Source organism: Peromyscus maniculatus, chromosome 6 (genome assembly GCF_049852395.1).
Source record: "Peromyscus maniculatus bairdii isolate BWxNUB_F1_BW_parent chromosome 6, HU_Pman_BW_mat_3.1, whole genome shotgun sequence".
NCBI classification, from domain to species: domain Eukaryota; kingdom Metazoa; phylum Chordata; class Mammalia; order Rodentia; family Cricetidae; genus Peromyscus; species Peromyscus maniculatus.
In genome coordinates this window covers 137,572,373-137,598,528 of record NC_134857.1, presented here as the reverse complement: position 1 = coordinate 137,598,528, position 26,156 = coordinate 137,572,373, and the positions used below count along the sequence as shown (strand labels likewise).

The following is a 26,156-nucleotide window of genomic DNA, read 5'->3' as shown; positions in this document are numbered from 1 at the left end:
ATATCCTCATAGCCTTGCTGGGTAAGGTACTTCTGCTAAGCAGTCCACACTCCTCTTGCATTCAGACCCCAATGCAATATTTTTCCTATAACTATATTTCCAAGGTTCTAGTTGCTCTGGTTTGTCTTTGTGACCTACTTGGTTATGTCAGGTACTCAGGGCCACGATGACTGCTAGGCAGTGCCATTTGGGAAAAAAATCACAGAGAGGTAGCTTGTTTTATTTTACTTTATTTATTTCTTTAGTGTGTGTGTGTGTGTGTGTGTGTGTGTGTGTGTGTGTGTGTGTGTGTGTCTGTGTGTGTGCAATTTAACACAAAATTAGCAGCACAAAAACAATCTCACTGCTTCTGTGACTGAGAAGGCTGGGAGGGGCTTAGTTGGCTTTTCCGCTCAATGTCTCACCATGCAGATATTAAGCTGCAAAGCCATGGGCTGGTTAGTGTGCTTTCATGCCCCATATTGGGCACTAGATGGTGCATTTATCTAATTATTCTTTATCAGTAAAAAAATCAGAGTCAGCTATGGGGTAAGAACCTCAAAGATCAGAGAAGCAGTGGAGCAGCCACCAGTGACTTCCTACCTCTTCCATTCCTCCATCCATTCCTCTCTAAGCCCCACCTTCCTACTTCCTCAGTCCTCCAAAACCTCTGTGGTTAATTTTGGTCAGCTAGTGGCTAGCTCCCGCCCTGATTCAAAACAAACTTTATTATCAGAATGCAATGAAAATATCACACAACAGTGTAGATTTGTAGTTGCAATCCCAACTGAAGCTTGGAATTTTCTTCTGAGCTATTCTGGTTGTTGGTTTAATAGAACTCAGTCCTTGAGTATTGAGGTCATCGTTTTCTTTGCAGATATTGGCCAGGGCTTTCTCGCAGCTCCTAGATACGGACCTCAGACGTGCATCATGTGGCCCTCTGAAAGCATGGAGCTTATTGCTCCGAAGCCAACAGGAGAGCTTCTCCCAATTCTGCTGCTGCTGCTGTTACAGCTTCTTACAACAGCTATTATTGTTGCTAGAGTCATTTATTCCATGTGACACCATAGGCGAAATGATTCTACTACTTTTGCTATATTACATAACCTAATAAAAGGAGGGGCATCCCGTAATACACCCAAGTGCTTCAGGAATCTTAGGAGCCATTTTTAGATCTCACCAACTATGGTTCTTGAATGAGTAACTGCTGCCAGCACATGAAATCCTTCTTAAACAGATTGTCCACATTTTTCTTTGACATTCTCTTGAGAACAGCCACTAGTTTATTAGTGTGCTTAGAAAGTATGAATTTCTGGTGTGAATACACTCATGTCTCATAGACTTCAAATATACATCTCTGAGCATATTTTGTCACACAGTTTTCCTTACAATTTAAAATAAATGTGCTGTAAGAAATGATTAAACAGTGTGTATTTAGTATAATTTAACAATTGACATTTCAGAAAGTCAGTGAATAGGAGACTGAAATGCACACACATGCACACACACTTCATAACTGTTCAACTTAACTGCTCTTTCTCATTCTGTAGGAATCATTGGTGGAATTTATTTGCCAGCTGGTGTTTCAGAGTCCTTTATAAATTAATTATAGTATTTACTAGCCATGTGGAGGTGAAAAAAATCTAATTAGGTCAAGGAGGCTGGCCCTGCTGGAGACTGAAAAGCAAAGCTGGGTAAGGTGTCAGCTGCAGATCCCTGTTGTGCTTTCTTGAGTACATGTTAGGGGGTGGGTAGTGGAACAACAGAAAGGATACATAAAAATTTACAGTAAAAATCATAATTTTGATGAAAATGATTGAAGTTGTACATCAATAAATGAATGAACAAACAGACAAAATTAAAAAAAAACAAAACACCTTTTAGCTGACTAAGGCCTTCTCAGGTGTTCCATTACAGTGTAAGAACTGGATGTAGGATGCTAAAAGCATAGTCATTCATGCATTTACTCCCTCAGTCAGTAAACACAGTGGTTGTTGTGGATAAAGAGGATTGTATCACAGTCTCCTAAAGGAGCACAAAGGCGGCAAATACATCTGGGTAAGTGTGAGAGAACTGGGTCTTAGGCAGACGTAAAGCTAGGGAAGGTAAATGTATTGATGTTACTCCACCACAGGTGTCAGAACTTGACCATATAAACTATCTTGAAAGAGTTGGCAAAGGAGTGAGGTCACCAAGAACAGGAGTGAGCCTGGGCTCTGATCCTGGAGGCATTGTTTGAGACTGTGTTACCATGATTGCTGGGCCTTTTACCACACCTCCCATCCTATTAACACTTTCACTATTCCCCTTAAAATTTTTTTATTTTATGAAAGACCTTTGAGAAAACTCATTCAGGGATGTAAATAACATAGTTTAGCATTTACATTCTTATAAGGGGTTACCAATTTACCAGAAATAAAATCTTAAAATCAGAGTAAAAAAACCTCAGAATTTACTGGGGCCTGGTAGTAAATGTAAATGAATGTCTAAGGGCCCCAGTAAGACTAAGACATTAGGGAGTGAGGGTGGCTATGACGAACTATTTGAGGACACGAAAATCTGAAAATAAATGCTGTTTCAGCTGAAGAAAAAGTGCCAGCTGGATTATTACATCAGGCCAGTAGTTGCTCCTGATTCCTGCCTTTAAAGTTCAGTTGTGTTTAGAATTTTGTGGTAGAAAAAAGGATCCAAGAGCAGGAGACAGTGTGACAAACCCTGCACACAGTACTCTTCCTTCACCTGAATCTACTGGAGAGGCTTTGGCCAGCACCTCCTTGGCCCACTGCCTCACAGGCCCCAGGATCTGGCCTGCTTTCCCTTCTATTACTGGTATTCGTTTTTATTTGCTGTAACCTGAGAGCATCAGAAGAGAGATGGAGACTTTCTATAGACAGAAACTACAGGGAAATAGATGAACTGTATGTAGGGATTTACACCATTAGGACTCTCGAGCTTCTTGTCTGTATGGGAGCAGTGTGGTCAGCTAATGTTGAGACCATGCCTGTTGTAGCAGTCCTACTCCAGGTGGTTCACACTTTTTTAGCTTCAGGCACCGTTTTGGATTCGGGACCCATGAAGCAAAGTCAGAATATCTAGTCTCTTGATGAGGAAGAAGAAAATTAGCTACCCCATAGGCCCTTCACTTTTTCAGAAGGGTACCCTAGGGGAAAGAAAAGCAAGCTGATAGCCTGGTTGAATCCTTTGGTCAACAAAAACCCAGTTAAACGGAAGAATAGTTTAACAAAGGAGAGGGTTTGTTGTTGTTTTTCTCCCAACACCTTCCGGAAGAATTCCCCTGGGGCAAGGATTAGTGTTGTGGGATATTTGATTGCACTGTGAAACTCTTGCATTAGGGGGTGGAGCCAACAACTGCTTGACAGGAATTAGCCATAGAGAGGATGGAGGAGCCAGGAATACAGATAGAGAGTCCAGTAGGGAGAGACTTAGAGAGATGCGTGTGTTTTGTTTTGTTTTGTTTTTTGTTTTTGTTTGGGAATAATGGAGAGAAGCTTTTCTTGCTGGGTCTCCAGCCAAAAAGAAAAGGTCAGCTGGTTGCTTCTTGTCTTCTCTGATCTAGCAGATTTTCACCCCCACATCTAACTCCAGAGTCTTTATTGGTAAATAGAACCATAGAGGCTTAATTAAAACTTACATTTGATGGCCTCAACCAAACAGGGGGGACTGAAAATCCCACCAGGATGCTGACTGCAGGGCCTTGGGCACAGATTTTAGTTAAAATATCAGTAGATTTAGGTGTGACTGCTAAGATGACAGAAAAACAATAAGTTAGTTCTAGTTAGTAAGTTTGGAATTTGTTGTCTTATGCAACATGGCTTCCCTGGAGGATGTCATAGCACGTCACACTCTTTTTTTTTTTTTTTTTTTTTTTTCGAGACAGGGTTTCTCTGTGTAGCTCTGTGCCTTTCCTGGGACTCACTTGGTAGCCCAGGCTGGCCTCAAACTCACAGAGATCTGCCTGGCTCTGCCTCCCGAGTGCTGGGATTAAAGGCGTGCCCCACCACCGCCCGGCAGCATGTCACACTCTTAAGATGTAAAATGTACAACTCTTAAGATGTAAAATGGAGATGTTTCAGAAATCACATGCTCCCACTTTGTGAGATAGTATACAATACCTCTATAGAAAACTTGTACATTATCATAGATCATAGAAAGGTAGGATCTGGAAGACACTGGCAATATTCCAGAACTTTCGCTGCTCTGTTTTTGTCTCTTGACTGCTGGCACTCTTGAAATGATTAGTAAAGTTTGAGACTGTCTTTGATTTTGTAAGATTGACTTGAAGGCTGATCCAGGAAATACCAGTCAGAATGTAGTATTACCTAGAATTTATTTGGGCACATTGGGAGAGTTCTGTCTTCAGTGGAGTTGCTAGGCTGATGTATGTAAATATGAAGTCTACTTTCTAGAGTTTACCCAAAGAAGCAGTTATGCAGAAATGGTAAGAGCTGATAGATAAAATCAAGAGAGAGGAGCAGGAAGGGGAAGAAGAAAAGAGAGATTTGAATGAAGCACTTGAATTTCTGAATTTAGCTTTGTATAAGTCATGTCTGTTCGTTGGATGCTCTAGTCACATGAACTAAGTTAGAGAATTTTCTTTTGGTTTAAACTCAGTTGCACAGGATTCTGTATCTTGGGACCATGGGTTCTGATTAATATTACAGCAACATTTTGTATTGGCTGAACTGAGAGGGTCTGAGGACTTAGGACTCAGTAGCCTGATGGGCAGGAATGGCTCTCAGGTGACTCTGTGATCTGAGGAATATATGTATTGTAAATATTTCCTGAAACAGTGAATACATATCAGATCTAATTCACACATAACCATTATTGAATTTTAAACAAGATTGCAGACATTATAGTAATATTTTAAGCACCTTACTCTACTTACAAAGGAATATTTTGCCTTATTCTTTTGCTAGATTTACCTTATGTGTGAACTTGCTTGGGACTGTATGACCAGGTAACATGGGGTGTTTTATAAATTTGGCTTTGATTTAGGAAGCAAAACTGACAACTGCTTTTTAAAATATTTTAATTATCTATGTGTATATCTCCAGTTCCTCATAGACAGGGGAAAGGTTTTATGTCCATAATTGTGGCATCTGGAACATAGTTGGTGCTCAATACTTTTGAAACAAATAAAGAGAAAATTTTTATTTTTTTACCATCACTGACCTGTATAAATCTTTCTGTACAGCCAAGGTTTCTGAAAGGCTTTTTTGGACCCTGAAAAGTGTCTCCACTGACACAGCAATCCAAATCAGACCAAAGCAGACCTAATTAGAAAAAGCCCCAGTTTAATGGGTAAAGCGTTCCCAGGTGATTCTCTGGCCCCTCAGAGAGGAGACAGGGATGAGAGACCGGAAAACCACATGTCTGTTTTCTGGGATGCAGCTTAAATACCCTGTGGGAGTGGTCTTGAGCCTCTCTGGGGAGGAGCTGCCTTTGGCAGGCTTTGAAGGGAGAGTTTGGGGAAAGATATGGGGGAAGGGGTGTTGAAGTGGATATTCTACCAGAACATTCCAGACTCTTTGTGTATATGGATGCCAGGGTGCTAGAGGCTGAGGTAGAGCTTCCACCAGAACAGTTAGTTTCCTTCATTGTCTAACAAATGTGCATAATTATTTTACTTGGTTTGAGGTTAGTAGAAATATTTGCAGCAATGAGCTGGCTCACTCACACTGTCCCATAGGTTGGTGTGTGGTTAAAGTCCTGGCACTTTGGATCTAAAGAGCTCATTCTGCCTCCTGATAGCCTTGTAGCTTCAGTTCAGGCCCAGGCTCTGCCTCTTAGCCTCCTGGCCTGGCTACAGGAATGGATGGATCCTGTTCTCAGTAGTGAGCACTGTGTGTAGAACTGTTTGGCTGGAGAGCATCTGGACACAGTTAAGGTAAGTGCCTGCCACCACAGTCATTGTTATTCTCTAGACTTCATGTTCATCAGAGTGAAATGGGGACAATACTATATGAGTGTGTGAATTTTAAATGAGCAATTCTTGTAAAATGCCTGGCAACAACACACTATTACTAATTTTAAGAACCAAAACAAGAGTGTTGAATATTTATTATAACACACATACAGTAATAACCCCTGTAATGTGTGTTTACAGGTAGACATCTGTACCAATCTGCCTAGGTTCTAACCCAGTCTGTACTGCCCATTGTTTGAGTGATTGACCCTGAACAGGTTATGTAACATCTCAGGATCACCTGTAATAAAAAGAGAATAATGATAGCATCCGCTTCCTAATGTGGGTTTGAGGTTTAGTTGCTGAGGTCTCTCTAAAGTAATAAAGGCAACAGCAGGTGAACAGCACGTAGCCAATAAACCTGAGCTGTCAGTACCGCTCTCAGCCTCAACCACTGCCAGTGGTGAAAGTGATTATGTCTACTTGTCTAGGCTGGAGTGTGATAAGATGTGAGGGTACTCATGGAAATAGCTAGTAAGTGGTGGGCCCTTGATAAATGCCAGCTTTTTTTTTTTTTGCATTTTTTTTTGATTCAGGAGACAACTCAGAATTTTATGATGTTTTGGGATTACAGCATGAGTAATCAACCTCATCAACCTCACTTGTGTGTGGTTATAAAATTTTACCAGTGACACATATTAAACATTGTTCATTCAATGGACTAATTCATTGTCTAGTTTTCTTCTAAAAGTGGCTTCATCAAGAAATACCCAATACTTCTTAATTCTTTTGATTCTGGTCGCAGATGGGGTAATTTACTCTCTGCAAAGAAAGATGGAGAAATAGTTTATTCTTTCAAGTTTTTGTGGCAAACCCTAGCACACAGTCTACAGGAGTTGCAGGAAGGTGCTGTCAATCACAGGGTAGACAAGGAGCTTGGGATTCATTACTTCTGGTTTACTTCCAAGACTTACACCACAGCTTTCTGATGAGCGTGCCGTTTGGAGGCAGCTGGCACTCTGCAAGGTACAAGCCTTGCTGAGCTTCTTCTTGTCTCAAACTGGCTTGTCTTCATGGCTTTGTTGGTCAAAGTTTTAAACTATGTGAGAGGTTTTGGTAAGACTATAACTGGTTGAAACACTTTTAACTGGTCTACAGGAGCACACATTAATGGAACTGGTTTGCAGAAGTACACATTGCTGGAAAAACAGTGTCAGGAGTTGGGGCAATGTTAACAAAGAGCTTGGTGGGGGTGGGTGGGGTGAGTAAGCTTCAAGGCATTCATTGAAGAGAGAAGTTTATAGCAGATAATAAGATGTGCTAGACAAAAAATCCAGCAGGTGGCAGCTTAGTAACATATAATCACAGGTCACTGTGGGGACTTGGTGTTCAGGATCTTATTTTCTTAGAAAAAAATAGCAAACTATGTATCTTAAGCATTATATATTTATTGTCAGGTTTTTTTTTTTTGGATGTGGAAAAGTTAGCACATACTATCTCTGCCTGTGATCTATGCTAGCTTAGAAAAATCAGAATTGTTATACAAAGTTACCCAACTGAAGGGACATTGATTCTGGGGTTTTCTACTGTATTTTTACTAATACTCCATGTTTTGAAGCATACACAGACACACACATATGTATTTTTCATGTTCAAAGAGATGGCAGACTTGAAATTATTTCTCAAGTGAAATGACATTGCAATCAACAATTGATCACTTTGAGAACTTGGCTGTAATTTTAGTACTTCACACATATTTAAGGTATTCAGGAAACTAATGGATACAGGAAAAAAGCTGAGATGATTAGGGCAGCAGAATGAAAAGTCAGCATTCTGAACATGTTTTGAATATATAAAAAAGAAAGGCCAATTATTCCTAAGATACAAACTCCAGGATTTGGCTTCTTGTTATGTGCATTTCCCAAAATGTCTGGGTGTTAGGATCATCCTGATCCCAGAACAGAACCCCACAGTGCCTCCTGAGACAGCATCAGACCATTATGCACTGCGATTGTTTAACTGAGCATATATTCACCAATCAATCTGCACTGTACCCTATTTTATGGGACACCAGGGCCTGATAGATTTCTCACACAAGTAAGGAGTTGAAAGTGATACAGTTTTGACATGAAATGTGTTTATATTTTGAGAGCCATCAAACAAGGCTTGCTGTGGGATGGTCCTTATGTCAAATTGCTCTGATTGGTCAATAAATAAAACACTGATTGGCCAGTGGCTAGGCAGGAAGTATAGGCACGACTAACAGAGAGGAGAAAAGAAAGAACAGGAAGGCAGAAGGGGTCACTGCCAGCCGCCACCATGACAAGCTGCATGTGAAGATGCTGGTAAGCCACAAGCCACGTGGCAAGGTATAGATTTATGGAAATGGATTAATTTAAGCTATAAGAACAGTTAGCAAGAAGCCTGCCATGGCCATACAGTTTGTAAGCAATATAAGTCTCTGTGTTTACTTGGTTGAGTCTGAGCGGCTGTGGGACTGGCGGGTGACAAAGATTTGTCCTGACTGTGGGCAAGGCAGGAAAACTCTAGCTACAAAGACTTGTGTACTTATACTTTTCTAATAACATGAAAGTCCTTCTGTGGAAGGCCATTTAAAAAATACACCATAGAATTTTAAGTGTGTAGGTCTCATGACATTTGTTCCAATTTCCTTGTGACAGTTCTGGGTACTCACATGCCACTCAGGTGACAAAGGTTTGGAACTGACATTCTCCTCACTGTTGTTCTACTTTCAAGGGTCAGCTACTGCACATAATTCAGTTTTGTTTAATTGAAAAGGATAAAATTCACAAAGCTCAGTTTATTTAAGTTAATATGGTAGAAGAGGTTAGCATGACCTCTTGAACAGTTCACTAAGTGCTGTTCTCCCAATTTAAATCAGCCTGACCCACACCTCCTACAGAAGAGACTTCCATCAGTTTTCAGGAAGATCATAGAATTTGGGGTTTGGAAGTTGTGGTAGTTTTAATAAGAATGGCCCCAAAAGGCTCATATATTTGAATGCTTTGTCATTACTGGAGAGGAATTGAGAGGTGTGACCTTTTTGGAGTAGGTATGACCTTGTTAGAGGAAGTGTGTCACTGGGGGTGGGCTTTGGAGTTCCAAAATCCCAAGCCAGGCCCAGTGGCTTTCTCTTTTTGCTGCCAGTGGATTTAGATATAGAACTCTCAGCTACTTCTCCAACACCATGTCTGCCTATGTGCCACCATATTCCCACCATGATAATAATGGACTAAACCTCTGACACTGTAAGCAAGGTCCAGTTAAATTCTTCCTTTTATAACAGATGCCACAATCATGGTGTCTTGTCACAGCAATAGAACACTGATTAAGACATAAGTAAAATTTAAAGGTACTCTCTCCTGAGTTAATGCTTATTTGCAGGGCTTTTCTCTTATGTGTACCTGCATTTGGTTTTAAGAATATTTTTCTTTATTTAAAACACTTTTATTATTTGATAATTTCATACAATACACACAATGTATTTTAACCATATTCAACTGTTCTCCTCCCCCTAATTCCTCCCAGATTATACCCTGCACCTCCCAATCCCCTCCAAACTTGGTGTACACACACACACACACACACACACACACACACACACACACACACACGCCACACCTTTGAAGAAAACTGACTCTCCCTCTCCAGAAGTCATCAACTGTCAATAGTCCCTTAACTTGGGATGGAGGCTGGTGAGGCTGCTCCTCTATGGAATGTTGGCTGGTTTAAGCATGTAAAGATCTTGTGCAAGGAACCACAGCTGCTATGAATTCATAAGTATTGCAGTCCTGTTGTATCCAGAAGACATTGTTTTGCTCAGGTTCTCCCTGACCTTTTGATCTTACAATCTTTCTACTTCCTGTTCCAAGATTGTCCCTCAGCCTTTTTGGGTGGGTGCATGATGTACTTGTCACTTTGTGGCTAATCACTCCACAGATACTTATCCTCTGCACTTTGACCAGTTGTCAGTTTCTGAGTTAACTGCCATCTACTGTGCAAAGAAACTTCTTTGATGAGGTCTGAGAGCTGGACTAATCTATGGGCAGAGAGAGTTATGAATTTAATGGGTAGTATGATACTATGTCCACTGAGCAAATTAATAGAAGTGGGAGCCTACAATGTCCCAAACAATAAGTTATTGGCCAGATGTATAGTATCAGGTATCAAGCATGTATTTCTTCCTTGCACCAGGCCTCAAACCAATCAGAAAGCGAATTGTTGTCCCCATAACATTAGTTTCACTATATTGTACCTATGGCTGTGTCTTAACATGCTAGTTGTTATTGTAGATCATGAGTTCATACCTGGTTAAGACTGTTGATATATATTTGTCTTTGAGCAGCCTGCATAGCACCTTTCAGTTCTAGAAAAGCTAGTCAGTAGGGAGGAAGCTTCTTGGTCAGTACCAACTTGATTTCTTCTTGGCCTGTGACCAGTGTGTATGGTGTTTTCAGCAACTGGGTCTTACCATCAAGTTCTGGTAGGCAACCAAGAGCAATGACAACCATCTGTATTGTTTTGGGATTCTCTCAGACACCCGTGACTAATAACTTGAGGGAAGGTATACCACAGTGGGTATGGGCCTTTTTATTTATCAAACTAAGGTCACTTGGGAAAGCATTGTCAGCTGTGTAGGGTAACTCAAATTAAACAAACATATGCATGTTCTTTAATGTATATGCACACACATACACATGCACATACACAGTTTATATAATAGTAGACTTCCTTTGGCCTCAGTGTTAGTGATCCCTCTGCCCCATCCTCCCACCTCTCTGCACACTTAAACTTCTTTCCCCATTTTTTCTCCTTTACCCTTTGTATCATCCATCTTATATTCTCCTCACACCCTTAAGATCTTTCTTCCCTACCAATGGCCTATTTCTTCTTTCCTGTATTCTACAGTGCTCCAAGCTGCACACACAGATCTAAAGATTCCAATGGTAGGATCTACACATGAGTGATAATCATTGTTAATGTTTAATGATAACAGGCACCATTAAGTTACAGTTCCTTCATTTGTTTACTCATCTCAACAGACATTTATGAACCATCTCACATGCACAGCAGATTCTAGGAACCATGGCAGGGACTGTTAATGAACAATGAATACTTCAGTATGTGTATCTCTTAGGAGGAGCTGAGGCCTGAGTTGGGAAGACAGACAAGTAAATTAATAATTATCCATAGGTGATAAGGGCTATGACATATTTGTATATACTATGGAAAAACACACAAGGGAGCAATCTGTCACTTGGGGTTCTGTGGTGACAACAAATTAGAAATCACATTTGAGTTGGGCCTTGGATTTGAGCAGGAATTCTCACAAGATAAGAGACAACTCAGGATGTAAGAAAGGCAATACATGCAGAGGCAAAGCATGTGAAGTATGATAGTGTAAGACAGGGGAAGGCAAGAAAACAGAGACAGAGGCAAGAAAGCATGTGTAAGACGAGGGGGAAGGCAACTAGCTAAGACCATAGAAGACCATAGACATCAGACACTCAAGAGCTTGCAGGGTTTTTCTAGGAAATAGGGAGCTACTAACAAGCCCTGAAGGTGCTTCAAAGGATGTGGCCTGATACATACATTGAAGAAGTTATCCCTGGAGATGATGTGAAAGTTAAACTGTTCTAGGAATGGGCAGCATGTGGTATGTTCAAGTCCTGTAGCATCACATTGGAGTGATAGTGAAGACAGACAAATGTTAAGATGTATTTTTAGAAACTGAAATGACAAATCTTGATGGTCAGTTGCTAGGGAGAGGCAGAAATTTAGGAGAAGAGAGAAGTCAAGATTACTTAGCTAGATCTAGGTCACATGATTATTACTGAAGTTTAGATAGACATTTACTGGATCATCTTCAAAAGCTTCTGAGAATCATAGCATGAGGCTCTCCAAAGTCATTGCCAATGGGAATGCTGTGGACTGTTGTGTCCTCAGACCATATGCTTAGTTCTAATCCCAACACAACAATGTTTAGAGATGGACTGTTGAGGAGGTAATTAGGCTTAAATATTGTCATGGCTTCTCACGAGGGGATTAGCTCTTTATAAGAAGAGGCCAGACAGACAGCTCTTGCTCTAACATGTTAGGATCCAACAAGAAGATGGCTGCCAAAAGAAGGCCCTTGCCAGAACTAAAATGTGTTGGCACTGTAACCCTGCATTTCCAGCCTCCAGAAGTGAGGTGTGTGTCATTTTGTCACAGCAGCCTGAGCAGACTAGAATATCAAATTGTTAGTAATTTATGGAGGCCACACATTCTCTGACTGATTGTGAAATCTAACCTCTTCACTGTTCTGCATTTAGTTCTGTATCTTGTCCAGGAAATATAGGAGGAAAAGTACATTTTCTGGGGAGGATTATGTGTCCTTTTAACGTCTTGAGGTTGAAGGACCTTGTAGGTTAGGCAGTATATATATTCAGAAGAGAATGGGAAATAACCCGGTTTTGAATCTTGTGAAATTAACAGAGTCAGAAAGTTCAGGTTTAAGAGATAGTGAATAAAGTCGAATAGTAGAATAGTGACCCAGAAGGCCCAGGAGGTAGACTTATATAGAGAAGAGAAGGGAAGAGAATTGCACTGAAAATTCTTGAGGCTGTGGAGCAGGAGGGGTCAATGGAGGAGACCTAGAGAGAACACATGGATTGGAGGAAAACTCCTTGTAACTGTGACACACATTCACACAAGGTTGTGAAGATTTACTTTCTCTTCCTTGAGCACATGTTGAGCAGAAGCTTGGACCAGAATCTTAATTGTCTACTATTTCTGTAGGAGCCTTATTATAACTTAAAAACTCTCATTTACAGTCTCTCTTCCCATTGAGTTCACTCCACATAGATCTTACAGTCATTGGAGGCCACAAGCCGACACCTCTGTAGCGTGAATTCTGATTGGTCTTAATAATATAAACCTGGAGTCAGATATCAGGGTAAATGCTGAAAGATCAAAGAAGTAAAGGAACTAGCCAAAGTCACCTCATACCTCTCCAACTCCTTAGACTAAAAAAGGCTGAGCTCCTGTTTCCTGTGCTTTATATTCTACTCTCTGCCCAGCCATATCACTTCCTGTCTCTGCCTCCCTAGTTCTGGAATTAAAGGCATGTGTGCCTCCCAAGTACTGGGATCAAAGGCATGAGATCTCGAAGGCATGAGATCTCAAGTCCTGGGGTTAAAGGTGTGTGCCACCACTGCCTGTAGTTAACTCGTGGCTGGTCTGCACTCTGATTTCCATGCAAGCTTTATTTTTTAGAACACAAGAAAAATGTCACCACTCACTTCTTCAATGGTCCTCCAAGCCTCACAGGAATTACTTGGTTACATATGAGCTGGTTTCCTGGCCACCATTTTCACGTCTGTGTGAAAGCTCCATTTAGGAAATACTTGTGTTTGAAATTCCCGTGGCAGAGCATGGCATATCTCTTCCACTCCCCCACTGACTTCGCTCACAGTTAACATAGTTTGGATGAATTATTGATATCCTGTGACTGTAACCGTGCCCCTCATCAAACATCTCACAGAACAAGAAGGAAACATACGTCCATGTGTGATTAATGAAACAACAGTGGTGTATTATAGGTGCTATGCTGAACAAAGTTTGAGTACTTGTACCCGAGTTAAAATGGGAACTGTATCATTTATAAGTTTATAGCTTAAAGTTTACGTGAAAATTTAATGGCTTGTCTTATTCTTAACAGTTCTGGGCCGGGCGGTGGTGGTGCACGCCTTTAATCCCAGCACTCGGGAGGCAGAGGCGGGCGGATCTCTGTGAGTTCGAGGACAGCCTGGACTACCAAGTGAGTCCCAGGAAAGGCGCAAAGCTACACAGAGAAACCCTGTCTCGAAAAACCAAAAAAAAAAAAAAAAAAAAAAAAAACAAAACAAAACAAAACAGTTCTGTAGCTGATTGGGTTCCATCTTCAAGTGTTGGGTGTGGTTTTTGTGCTCTGTGTAGACTCCCTACATCTTCTTGATCGTATTTCTCCAGAAAGGCAAACATTCACATCTTCACTGAGTTAGGCTGGAACTGGAATTATGTCAATTTCATAATTATTATTGTGAAATTGTTTTTGTGAAACTGTTGGTTTGACCAGCATCATTTTTTTCTAGGATAAAGGTGTGTGTATATAGGAAGGAAGAATATTAGGAACTTTTCCTTCTCTCCTTTCTCTCTCCTTCCCTTCCTGTTGTACTGGATGGCAGTTAACCACAGGGGCCTTTAATAAGGGAGGTCTTAGGTGAGTCTTGAAGGCTGAGACAGGCAGTAGGGAGTGGGGTTAAGGAAGGAGAAGTTCTTTAGCAGGAGGTAGCAGAGCAGTGGATTCGCCAGGACGTAGGAGGCATGGAGAGGAAGGCTAAAGATGCCCTCAGAGAGGTGATGTTTGGGAAGGCATCTGCTTCTCACCCTCCTGATTCTCCTCATGAGAATCAATGAAAGTTCTTAATCAATGAAAGTCTGCTTTTGTTTCCTTTCTTTTTAAGCTACACAGGCGACTGGGGGTCATTGAGTTAAAACTGTCGCTGGTACCCTTAAGACCCAGCACCACCTAGACCTCCCTCTCATTCTGTTGTCCTGTTGTCTGTTGAACGGCCACTCCGCTTCTGTTCTGATCCTCAGAGCAGGCATTGAGTACTGATAGAGCAGGTCTTTCTGTTGATGGCTTGTGCTGTAGTTATTCTGTCCAGCCTCTCTTGTGCTCTTAGAAAATTTTAATCAGGTCTTTTCACCCATTTTATCAGTAGATGTACAATCTAATCATGTTTTAAGCTTTGTGCGTGTAGATCATTTTTCTACCTCACCAAAACAGTCAGCATTATACGCTTTCCTTTACATCTCTGCCTCAAGGTTGTTTACTCTCATGGTTCTGCCCTGTTCCCTTCTCTCCTTGCCGACCTCATCACAGTGCCAAGGTGTATCTGACCTCCTTGCCTCCTCTGAGATGACTTGCAGCTCTCATCATCATTATCTTCTGCCCTCCTGACACAGTCACTCTGCTTTTTTGACTTTTGCTCTCGTCCTCAAACTTCTACCTTTGGCTCGTTATTGCTCTGAAATTATGCCATTTATTATGTGCTCAGTTTCTGTCTTTTTACACCTTTCTTTTCACTCTAAAGCATGTAAAAGTATTCTCTATCCTAGAAACATCAATGTTCTCTCACACCCTTTGCCTCTTCCTCCTTAGTTCATATTTACTCCTTAGCAGCCTGGCATTTGACTTAAAGTCTTGACTGAACACTAACTAATCCAATTCTTACACACAATGTACATGCATATGTGTGTAGTAAGGAACATTTTACAGTTGTCCATACTGTGGTACAGCTTTCGTCTCCGTCTTACTTGTATTGGAGGGAGGAATACAAATTCAGTCATAAGGAACCTGCCCCCGGAGCAGTGGGAATTTGCTAAACGATACTTACACGAGGAGTGAGGCTGGCAAAATGGATGAGATTTTGAACTCCATGGGTTTCTTTCAAAACTCAATTGCATTTCATTGACATTTGATTTTCAAAGCCTGTGCTGCATCATGGGTCAGTGAGTTGAATATTCCCAACTCTCCCTTTGCTTACTGCTGCTTCTCTTGGCATAGGCACACTTTGGGAATTGTACCACTGTGTACAAATCATCATTATTTTATGCCCTGTGTGAAACATGGTGCTTAGTTGGTCCATGAGAATCAAAGACTTTTAGTAGACTTTCCTCTACAACAGACAGATTTCCAAAGCAGAAACTTGGCACAGAGGAGGTGATCAGAGACTTTTTATGGGCTGTAGAGATGAATATGTTTTATAGATAACACTGGGAATTTCTTGTACACTCATACAAAGTATATTTCTGATATTTTAAAAAGATATTTGTTATTATTTTAAAATTTTTATGTGTCTGAATGTTTGTCTGAATGTATGTCTGTGCACCACCTCTGTATCTGGTGCCTGAAGAGGCCAGAGGATGAGTTAGATCCCTAGCACTGGAGTTAAAAGTGGTCGTGAGCCACCATGTGGATGTTAGGAGCTGAACCCTTGTTGTTTGGAAGAGCAGCAGTGCTCCTTACTGCTGAGCTGTCTCTCCAAACCCCATCTCGGATATCTTAAATCAAATATGCAATCCATTGTTATAGCTGAGAATGGTCTAACATCCTGACTATTGTGCTGTTGTTATTGAAAGGAAAATATAATCAACAAATCAGGACAGCAATTCACAGGATTTGTTTTCTCTGCTAAATCTCATGTGAGAATGTCGTTTAAATGCAGTCTCCTCATAAAACACACATAAACTCATGAGGAGTTTGAACCACAGCAATAAAATTGACTGGCCCTCACTGTATGTAACGTTTATCTTGTAGCCTGTGAGCTTATTTAACAGTAGGGGGGCTGGGATCTCAATCCCCCCTTCCTGCATCCCTTTGGGAACTTGCTCTATAATGTTGCCATTCAATACAGCCAACCTGACACTAAAATGAGCCATTATCCAGCACCAGTGCCGTGTCTTCCATTCTTCTCACACTCCAGAGCCTGGTTGATGCTTCCTGTGGGTCGAGCATGCACACACAAAGCACTACATCAACAATTTTCTACATTTTCTGTTAAATTGGGTTTACTCTTCTTACAAGAATTTCCCCTAGGCACTTTTTTTCAAATAATACATAAAGTATTTGAGGTGAACTAAAACTTTTTAATAAGAAAGTTTATGATTATAAAGACCGAAGAAAAGAATATTGAAGCACTTAGGAAAAATTGTAAAGCAAAAAAAAAAAATTAGTCTAAATATTAAAATCAAAATTTCCAAGAGCCAATATTACTTAAATGTGACTTATACGTTGGTGCCTACTCCATAAAGTAGCTATCTTCCCATCAAAAGCATTAAGCAGAGGAGCTGGGGAGCTGGTTTGGCTAGTAAAGTGCTTGCCATGAAAGCAAGAAGATGTGAGTTTGAATCCCCTGCACCTCCATGAAGAGTTGGATGGAGCACTGCTCACCTGTCGTCCTAGAGTAGAGGGAGGCAGAAACCAGAGGTGCCTGGGGTTTGTTTGTCAGCAAGTATAGCCAGTCAGTGAGCTTCAGACTCAGGGAGAGACCTTGCCTCAAAAAATAATGTGCAGAAACAATTGAGGAAGCCAAACTGACCTCTGACTTTTAATGCATGCATACCCCAATACATGTTCATGGGCAAAACACACACACACACACACAGAGAGAGAGAGAGAGAGAGAGAGAGAGAGAGAGAGAGAGAGAGAGAGAGAGACGGAGGGAGGGAGAGGGAGGGGGAGAGGGAGAGAGAGAGGGAGAGACTAATGGTCTTTAGTCCTGGATATTTCAGTTTTTATAGAAATAATCTGTTATGCCTATTTACTTAGAATTCTCTGTCTCTGTCTCTGTCTCTCTCTGTCTCTCTGTCTCTCTCTCTCTCTCTCTGGTTTTTTGAGACAGGGTTTCTCTGTGTAGTTTTGGTGCCTGTCCTGGATTTCACTCGGTAGACCAGGCTGGCCTTGAACTCATAGAGATCTGCCTGCTTCTGTCTCCCGAGTGCTGGAATTAAAGGTGTGTGCCACCACTGCCCTGCTTGAATTCTCTATTTTTTTTTTAAGACAAGGTTTCTCTGTGTAGTTCTGGCTGCCCTGAAACTCACTCTGTAGACCAGGCTGAACTCAAAGTCAGAGGTTTGCCTGTCTCTGCCTCCCAAATGCTAGGATTAAATGTGTGTACCACCACTGCCTGGGGAGAATTCTCTATTTTTTCCTTTTTTTTTTTTTTTTAACTGAAAATGAGTGCTTTCTTTTCAAGTCTTATTCTGTTGCCATTGTAGAATTTTTGAGTTACCAGGAAGATTGAAGGGCAATTTCAAGCCAATGGAAAGCTTAGGATATTTTATTATTATAGATGATAACTTAATTAAAATTTTTCATGTTTGAACTTTAATGTAGTCCTTGCTTCTTTTTAAAAATTTATTGACAATTTCATATATATATATATATATATATATATATATAATGAATTTTAGCCATTTTCATCCCCATTACCCTCTCTCATACCCCCTTCTGCTTTCCCCAAGACGTCACCCTCCCTTCATGTCTTTTTGGTGTGTGTAACCCACTGAGTTTAATTATGTTTCATTCATTAATTAGTTTAATTAGGGTTGTCTGCGTGAGCATGGGTGGGGGCTATTTATTGGAGTGTGGGTAACTTACTGGAGTGTGGGTAACTTCTCACTCAGTAGCTTCACCACCAAGGAAAGTTACATTGTTTCCCTCAGAGAGCGCCAATTAATTGCCAATAGTCCCCTAGGGCAGGGCGGTGCCTCATGAACCTTCCCCTCTGTGGTGAAATGTTGAGGGGCTCAATCTTGTCTGGTAAATGTAGCTGCAGTAAGATCATGAGAGCAGAGGCCATGACACATCCAGAAGACTGGGTTTCACAGTATCCCCTCCCCCTGCAGCTCTCATGTTGGTTCTTCTGCAGTGTTCCTCAAGCCTTGCAGTGGGTGACATCAACAACCTGTTTAGGACCAAGCACTCCACGGTCCTGCTCTTCCTCTATGCAAGAGTCTCTATATTAACTGCCCCCAATAACAAGGTGCTTCTCTGATAAAGGATAATAACTTTGTTTTGAGGGGTATCTAAAGTGCTGTTTGCCTTAAAATATATTCAGTCTTTAAGAACCTGTGAACTCTGTCATCATTTTGTTTTAATGCTCCTGTTTTCTTGAGTGATCTGATTACAATAAAATTTGTATTCATAGGTTATGTGTGTGTGTGTGTGTGTGTGTGTGTGTGTGTGTGTGTGTGTGTGTGAGAGAGAGAGAGAGAGAGAGAGAGAGAGAGAGAGAGAGAGAGAGAGAGAGAACGCCAATAAGAAGTGGAATCTTAGCTAAGTAAATGAGACTAATCAGAAGGATTTTGGTATAAAATTGGAGTAAAAACATTGTCAGAAAAGCACATAATTCTCTGTGAAAATGGCTCAGCTATATATGTGAAGATTGAGCACTGCAGCTTTTCAGTTATGTATTCAGAAAGTCTAAATGAAATGTCTAAAAGTAAATGACAAATGCCTCTCCTAGTCGACACTCACAGTCTCCATGCCAGGCATCTGTTTCTTGCCTCTTGCTACTACCATCACCTATCCTTCTGTGTATTCCCTGATAGAGGATTCCTTTAGTGCTTTTGAGACACAGTCTCAGGAGAGGGTGCTACAAGATGTTGTAGGAGGGACATCAGGACATCTGCTGGAGCTCTGCCTGTGCTGTGCGCTCAGGTCTGGTCCTTCAACAAGCTTGCAGAGTTATGCTGGGGATGACCAGCCTTCTGTGCTCTTAATATGGGAACTGTCACTCCAAAGGTTTCCAGTCTTCATCAACACCATGCCTTTTTAGATCTCTGCAAACCACATGTGCCCTGGAGACTTCCAACCAAGCCCTCTCTGTAAGCCCTGTGTGCTATCTACAGCCAGAAAGTGCCACACACCCTCCCCATCCTGACTGTCTACTTCTGACCTGCACTGGAGCCTTGCTTTTAGATTGCACAGCAGCTCTGGCTTTGGAAAATCCATTCCTTTTAGGGCCACATCAATTTATTTGTTTATCTATCATCTATCTATCTATCTATCTATCTATCTATCTATCTATCTATCTATCTATCTATCTATCTATCTATCTATCGATCAAAAATCCATTCCTTTTAGGGCCACATCAATTTATCTATCTATCTATCTATCTATCTATCTATCTATCTATCTATCTATCTATCTATCTATCGAAAATCCATTCCTTTTAGGGCCACATCAATTTATTTGTTTATCTATCTATCTATCTATCTATCTATCTATCTATCTATCTATCTATCTATCTATCTACCTACCTACTTGCATGTGTCTGTGCTTCTGTGTCTGTCTGTCTGTCTGTCTGTATGTGTCTATCTATCTATCTATCTATCTATCTATTTATCTACCTATCTCTCTATCTCATACCTACCTACCTACCTACTTACCTACCTACCTGCATGTATCTGTGCTTCTGTGTCTGTCTGTCTGTATGTGTCTATCTATCTATCTATCTATCTATCTATCTATCTATCTATCTATCTATCATCTATCTATCTATCTATCTATCTATCTATCTATCTATCTATCTATCTATCTATCTATCTATCTATCTATCTACGTACCTCCCTACCTACTTACCTACCTACCTGCATGTATCTGTGCTTCTGTGTCTGTCTGTCTGTCTGTATCTGTCTATCTATCTATCTATCTATCTATCTATCTATCTATCTATCTATCTATCTATCTTTATCTCAACCACAGTTTCTTCTCCCTCTTCTCCTTCCAGTCCCTCCCCTACCCCAAACCCCCCATTCACTCCTGTTTCTTTTCAGAAAAGAGCAGTCGTCCCATTGATATCAAGCAGCTATGGCATATCACATTGCAGTAAGACTAAGCACCTCTTCTCCTATTGAGTCTGGACTCTGTTGGAGGAGCGGGTCCCAAAAGCAGGCAACAAAGTCAGAGATAGCCCCTGCTCCCACTGTTAGGAGCTCCACAAGAAGACAAAGCTACAAAACTGTAACATGTGCAGAGGGCCTAGGTCAGTCTTAGGGCCACATCTTAAAGGGTCTTAAACACAGCCTTGGAGATGGGAGCCTACCCCAATTTGTCCTTGCTTAGGCACTCTCCTTCAACCCAAGGACACCAATGAAGTCTTCTTACATTTCATAGTTATTCTCTTATCATAGTTGACAATTTGTTGTGTGAAGCTTTCCTTGTTTGTCTTTCAGTGTGGCTTGTTTCCAGATTGGATCTAGACTGACAGATTTGATGTCAGGCTTCCAAATGTATTACTGAGATCAGTGTCCTCCTGGCTTTGCCTCCCTTGGGTTGTGGCCAGCTTAACCAAATGTGGTTTCACATTTATTTTATGCCTTTGAGGGGGTCAATGTTCCTATTTCACAGAAGCTACAAATTCCAACAGTTTGCCTTGGGTTCCATGCATATCACACACCCACTCTGTGAGCCAAGGACTGGACTTCTCCCTCTCTGCTTATCTGGGCTCTGTGAGAACAGTTCAGGCATGTTACTTATAATATACTACTTCTAGCATCAAATTTTACATCAGTTTTGAGCTTTACTGTTTCAAGTGGCATTAACTCACCTTAAATCAAAGAGAATTTACTGGTTCATGACCCTGAGAAATCCACGGGTGAACCTGGATTTATATGCTGTTTGATTCTGAGCTCAGATGATATCTAGAGGCTCTTCTTGGCTGTCCCTCTTCTCATGCTGATTTTCCATATAAACACAAAGGACAGACAGATCCAAGCATCTGAGCTTCAAGCCCAAAGCAGCCAAGTCAGAGTTTCCCTTTTCTTGAAGTAGATGTCTTGAGGGTTGCCATTGTGGCTAAGATGTAGACTATTTGTGAATATTGCCCAAGTAGTATGTGGAAATTGCATATACCAGTGTGTCAGTCAGTGTGTGTCACCCATGACAACTTTTACCACATGAACTTTGGCTTCTTATCAGTTTGTGTGCCAAGTATTGTGGTCCAGGAGACAGAACATCCACACTATTTTAGAATTTTCTTTCTAATCTAAAGAGTACTGTGATAGCTAATTTTGTGTCAGCTTAACTCTACTGTAGGTATCTGGGTATCTGGTCATGTGCTAATTTTGGTGTGTCTGGTAGGATGTATACTAATAGCCTACCTTTGACCTGTGGTAATAATAAAGCAGATTGCCCTCATTGTGAGCATCCCCAATACAAGTAACTAGTCTCCAACGGGATAAAAGGCTAGCTCTATGCTGGTAGGGAGGAATTCTTTCAAGTTGATGGCTTTAGTAGGGACATCAGCTCCCACTGTCTTTGGACCATAATTGAAACCATAGTTTTTCATAACAAGCCTGATCCTAGGCCCAGACTCAGACTGGAGGTGCTCTCTGGCTTTCTGCTACAGTCATGTGGGCTTCTCAGCATCTATAATGTGATTTAATTCCTCATAGTACATTTCTTTATATGTAGATATATCACATGTGCATGTACATTGTATGAGTGTGAGTGTGTGTGTGTGTGTGTGTGTACTCTTGTTGGTTCTATTTCTTTCTAAAGAATTTTGAAAAATACAGAAAATCAATAAATGCCCTTAGTAATCCCCTGAAAGTAAAAAGAAGAAAGGAGGGAGATAGAACAGGAATGGCAGTAGAGAGAGGCACAGGAAAGTTGAAGGAAAAAAATGTACAAATTCATAATTTTGTCTTGTCCTGAGAGTGTGCTCACCAGGTCCAGGCTTCCTGTCTTTTCTTCTGTCATCAATAGATCAGCAAAATAAGAATTGTATAGCTTTTCACTACTTGTCTAATGGTTCATATGTCAGAACCAAGAAAACACTGGAGGGAACTTGTTTGTACCTTTGGCTGGGATGAAATTCAGTCAAGATCATAAGGAAGTGCTGCCTTAATTAGCACCACCCATTTTGGATTCTGTATGCTTGTCAGTAGGTAGTGTGTGTTATTAGAAGCTATGATCTACATCTGACTGAGGACATATGGCATTTGTCTTTCTGAGCCTGGGTCACCTCAGCTAATAAAGTGTTTTCAAATTCTACCTATTGTTTTCCTGAGAACTTTGTAATTTTACTTCCTTTTAGTTGAAACAATTCCATACTGTGCATATACCATATTTTTATTATCTATTCTCTGTTTATGGACATGCAGTCTGACCCCATTTCCTGGCTACTGTGAAAGAAGCAGCAATGAATATGGATGAGCCTTGGTGGTAGGATAGAGTCTTTGGGACATGGTATTTTGTGTCATTGATGGTTAACCTTGATTGTTAACTTGATTGGATTAAAAATGCAGATTAGTGTGGGTAAGAATGCATTTACACAGAGGATTAACTGAGAGCAGTAGATCTATCTTGAGTGAGCTTGCTACCATCCCATAGGCTGGAGTCCCAGTTAAACTGGAAAGAGGAGGAAGCTGGCCAAGCACAAGCATGCCTCTCTGCTTCCTGTTAGTCATGGTATGAACTTGTCAGTCATGGTGTGAACTGCTTGATCCAGGGTGTCCAATTCCAATAGTTTTAAAGCTTTGATCCAAAGCAAATCGTCCCTCTCCTAGGTTGTTTTGATGAAGTCTTAACTACTAACAATGTTGCTTCTTTCAGTGCTGATCAGGTTTCCACATACTCTTGAAAAATCTGTAAGTTCACTTCTTTCATTGTTTTAGAATATTGTGATATACAATTACACCACAGTTTATTTATTCAAGCATTTTGTGTGTGTGTGTGTGTGTGTGTGTGTGTGTGTGTGTGTTTGGAAATTATAGGATAAAGTGCATTATAGATACCGCAAATCAACTTTTCAAAAAGATCCTATCCATAAACCAGCACCAGCAGTCTGCATGAGTTCTTACTGCTCTACACATTCTCAGAATATGATGTTTTCAGGATTTTAATTTTAAGGGTAGGAATTTTGCACTAGATCTTGTATCCAACACCAGAGTTTGAGTTGGGAAGCCATGTGAACATGGCAGATGCTGCATTGGACTGAGGGGAAGATCTGAGGTAGGAAGTCATTTGGGATGCTGTTATGATAAGTTCATAAGAATAATATGGTAGTAGACTAGCATTAAAAAGAGGTACTAGAAATGGTGTTGAGATTAATTCTATAGCATGTATTTACAAAGATTGTCAGTGAGAAAAGTGTGAAGCTAATACAGTTTCATGCTTGTACTTAGACAGCAGTCGGGATAAAATTTTAGTTGACCCGAGAAGATGGAAGAAAGTTTACCGAGACTGTTTTGATTCTAAAAGTCACTACTTGGTTTATTAAACCACTTACCAGCTTAGTATTTGAATTTGTGACCCTCCTTTTTTCCAAGATTTATTTTCACTGTTGATGTTGGAAGATCATTCTTGGTACATGTGGGGTCTTTCTGGGAAGAAAGACCTAGGGCAGTGATGGGCAGTTAAAACTCCTCTGCCTCAGTGAACTCAGTCAGAAGAGAAGCCTTGCTGTTATCCAGACCTGATAGTCACAGTGTAAGGAGTGACTATGGCTTGGAATCACCTGGTCTGGGTGCTTTTTTCTTACACTGACATGAACTGTGGCTTCTCCTGTTTTTGCAGAGTACTCACTGTTTAGAGACAAATGTAGAGGGGAAACAGATCTACCCCAGAACCAGCACCCACCTCTTACCTGAATCACATCACAGCACAGGTGTGTTATTGCTCTAGCTGTTTTGTTTGTAGACACTCCTGGGTTGCTTGTCTAGAGGAGCCTATGAAATCATCCTGTGGGTCTTGTGTGCATTTCAGTACAGCCTTTTAAGATAGAGGCTTGGTTTAATATCTAGTGATATTTCATCTGCCACTGTATCTGGAAAAGTATGACTACTCATTAAACTGTTTATATTGCTTCTTCCAATGGGATGGCTTTGACAAATGCTTCATCTTAAATTTGTACTTTCCAGGACTGTGACTATGCTTTCATAGCTCACGGGTGACACTAACAAGAAATAGAATTAATAGTATCTTATATTTCTAGCTACTTTAAAATTTACAAAGCACTTTTTACATCTATTATCCTTCATTGCTTTATGAGTGAGGTGTTATTACTTTGTTTCACAGATCAAGAAATGCAGGATCAAGGACATACACAGTGTCACAGCTACTGATTTGTGGAGATCAAATCTGATTTCCTAGTGTGAGGCTCAGTGCCATTTGGCAGTGGCTCTGCCCGGATTGTCTTTTGTATCTGGCTGCTGATTTTCCCATTATCCCTCCACTGTTAATCAGAAATATATTCTTGCCAGGTAAGGATTATGTGTATATTGAGTATATAGCATTTGACAACAACAGCAATTTTCAGAATTAACAGGTTAATTTACTAACTGAAAGCAGCCACATGTTCACAAGTTCATCTTCCGGCATAAGCTGTGGCTGTTATTGTCTTCCCATTTGCTTCAGTCATCCTTGGACAGTATCAGCATAACTCTCTGGGCAGTTAGGGTTTGGGCACCTGTCACAGCTTCTACATGGCGCTGATAAGAGCTTTAACCACGGCCTGAATATGTAATTAAACAGTTGGTTTTCATCCTAGTCTAAGAATGGAGTCAACACAAATGTAATGGTTTTTTTTTTTATCTTTTTTTAAAAATTGAAAATAGATTCTTCTCTCATACAATACATCCTGATCACAGTTTCCCCTCCCTCCACTCCTCTTAGCCCATCCCATATCCCCTCAGTCCAGGATCCACTCCCTCTCCGTCTTCCTTCAGAAAAGAACAGACCTCCAAGAGACAACAATGAAACACGGCAAAACAAAATACAGTAAGTCAAGGCAAAAGCTTTCATACCAAGGCTCTACAAGGCAACCCAACAGGAGGAAAGAGTCCCAGAAGCAGGTAAAAGAGTCAGATACATGTATTCCCACTTATAACAGTTTTCTTGAGTGAACTAAAAATTATTCTTTTGGTTTTGTTTTGTAGATCATGATATTGTATGAGTTTTTGAAGATGATGTCCATTAGTAAATAAATTAAAGATAATAATCATTTAAAGACATAAAATGTCACAGAGGCAGGTGGATCTCTGTGAGTTCGAGGCCGGCCTGGGCTACAGAGCAAGTTCCAGGACAGGCTCCAAAGCTACACAGTGAAACCCTGTCTCAAAAAACAAACAAACAAACAAACAAAGACATAAATACTATTAAATGTCAGTAGACATTTAATTAAGAGGAAAGACTGAGGTAAAGTGAAAAGTGTGATGTCTATCACTTTATGAGCAACTTGTGCTGCTTTCACCCTTAGGAGGCTTCGGAATAAGAACAATGTAATGGAACGCTGACTCCCTCTTGAGTGTTGTTTGAGGCTCTCCTAGTGAAAGGATATTTTTAGGTGATACTTAGATTCAGAGAAAGGCAGTAATGAGATGTCCTTTTCCAAGCACTGCTGTGTCCATTTGAAAGAACAGTGACATGAAGAGGAAAGGGTAGACACACACACTCTGGTTCCTCAGTAGTGGTGTGGGCTTACAGGTCTCCACTTACTTGGATGTTTTGCTAAGGTTTACTTCTTGGCTAAGTGGGAGCCAATTTAACATTGATTCCTAAATTTATGAGTGAAAGTAAACTTCCCCATTTGGATGGTGTGGCTATTCTCCTCTTCCTCCTCTTCCTCCTCCTCCTTCTCCTTCTCCTCTTCTTCCTCCTCCTTCTTTTAATAGGTTTTTCGAGACAGGGTTT

At 40.7% G+C, this 26,156-nt stretch overlaps 1 long non-coding RNA gene across 3 annotated transcripts in view; it reads left to right on the top strand.

Annotated features, from left to right (window-relative positions):
* Positions 1–26,156, top strand: part of LOC121830381 (uncharacterized) — a 140,578-nt gene that overhangs the window by 7,153 nt on the left and 107,269 nt on the right. For all 3 annotated transcript variants that reach the window (XR_013052453.1, XR_013052451.1, XR_013052452.1), the window contains exons 2-3: positions 24,543–24,727; positions 25,140–25,244. This is a non-coding gene — a long non-coding RNA (uncharacterized LOC121830381). The remainder of the gene's footprint in view (positions 1–24,542; positions 24,728–25,139; positions 25,245–26,156) is intronic.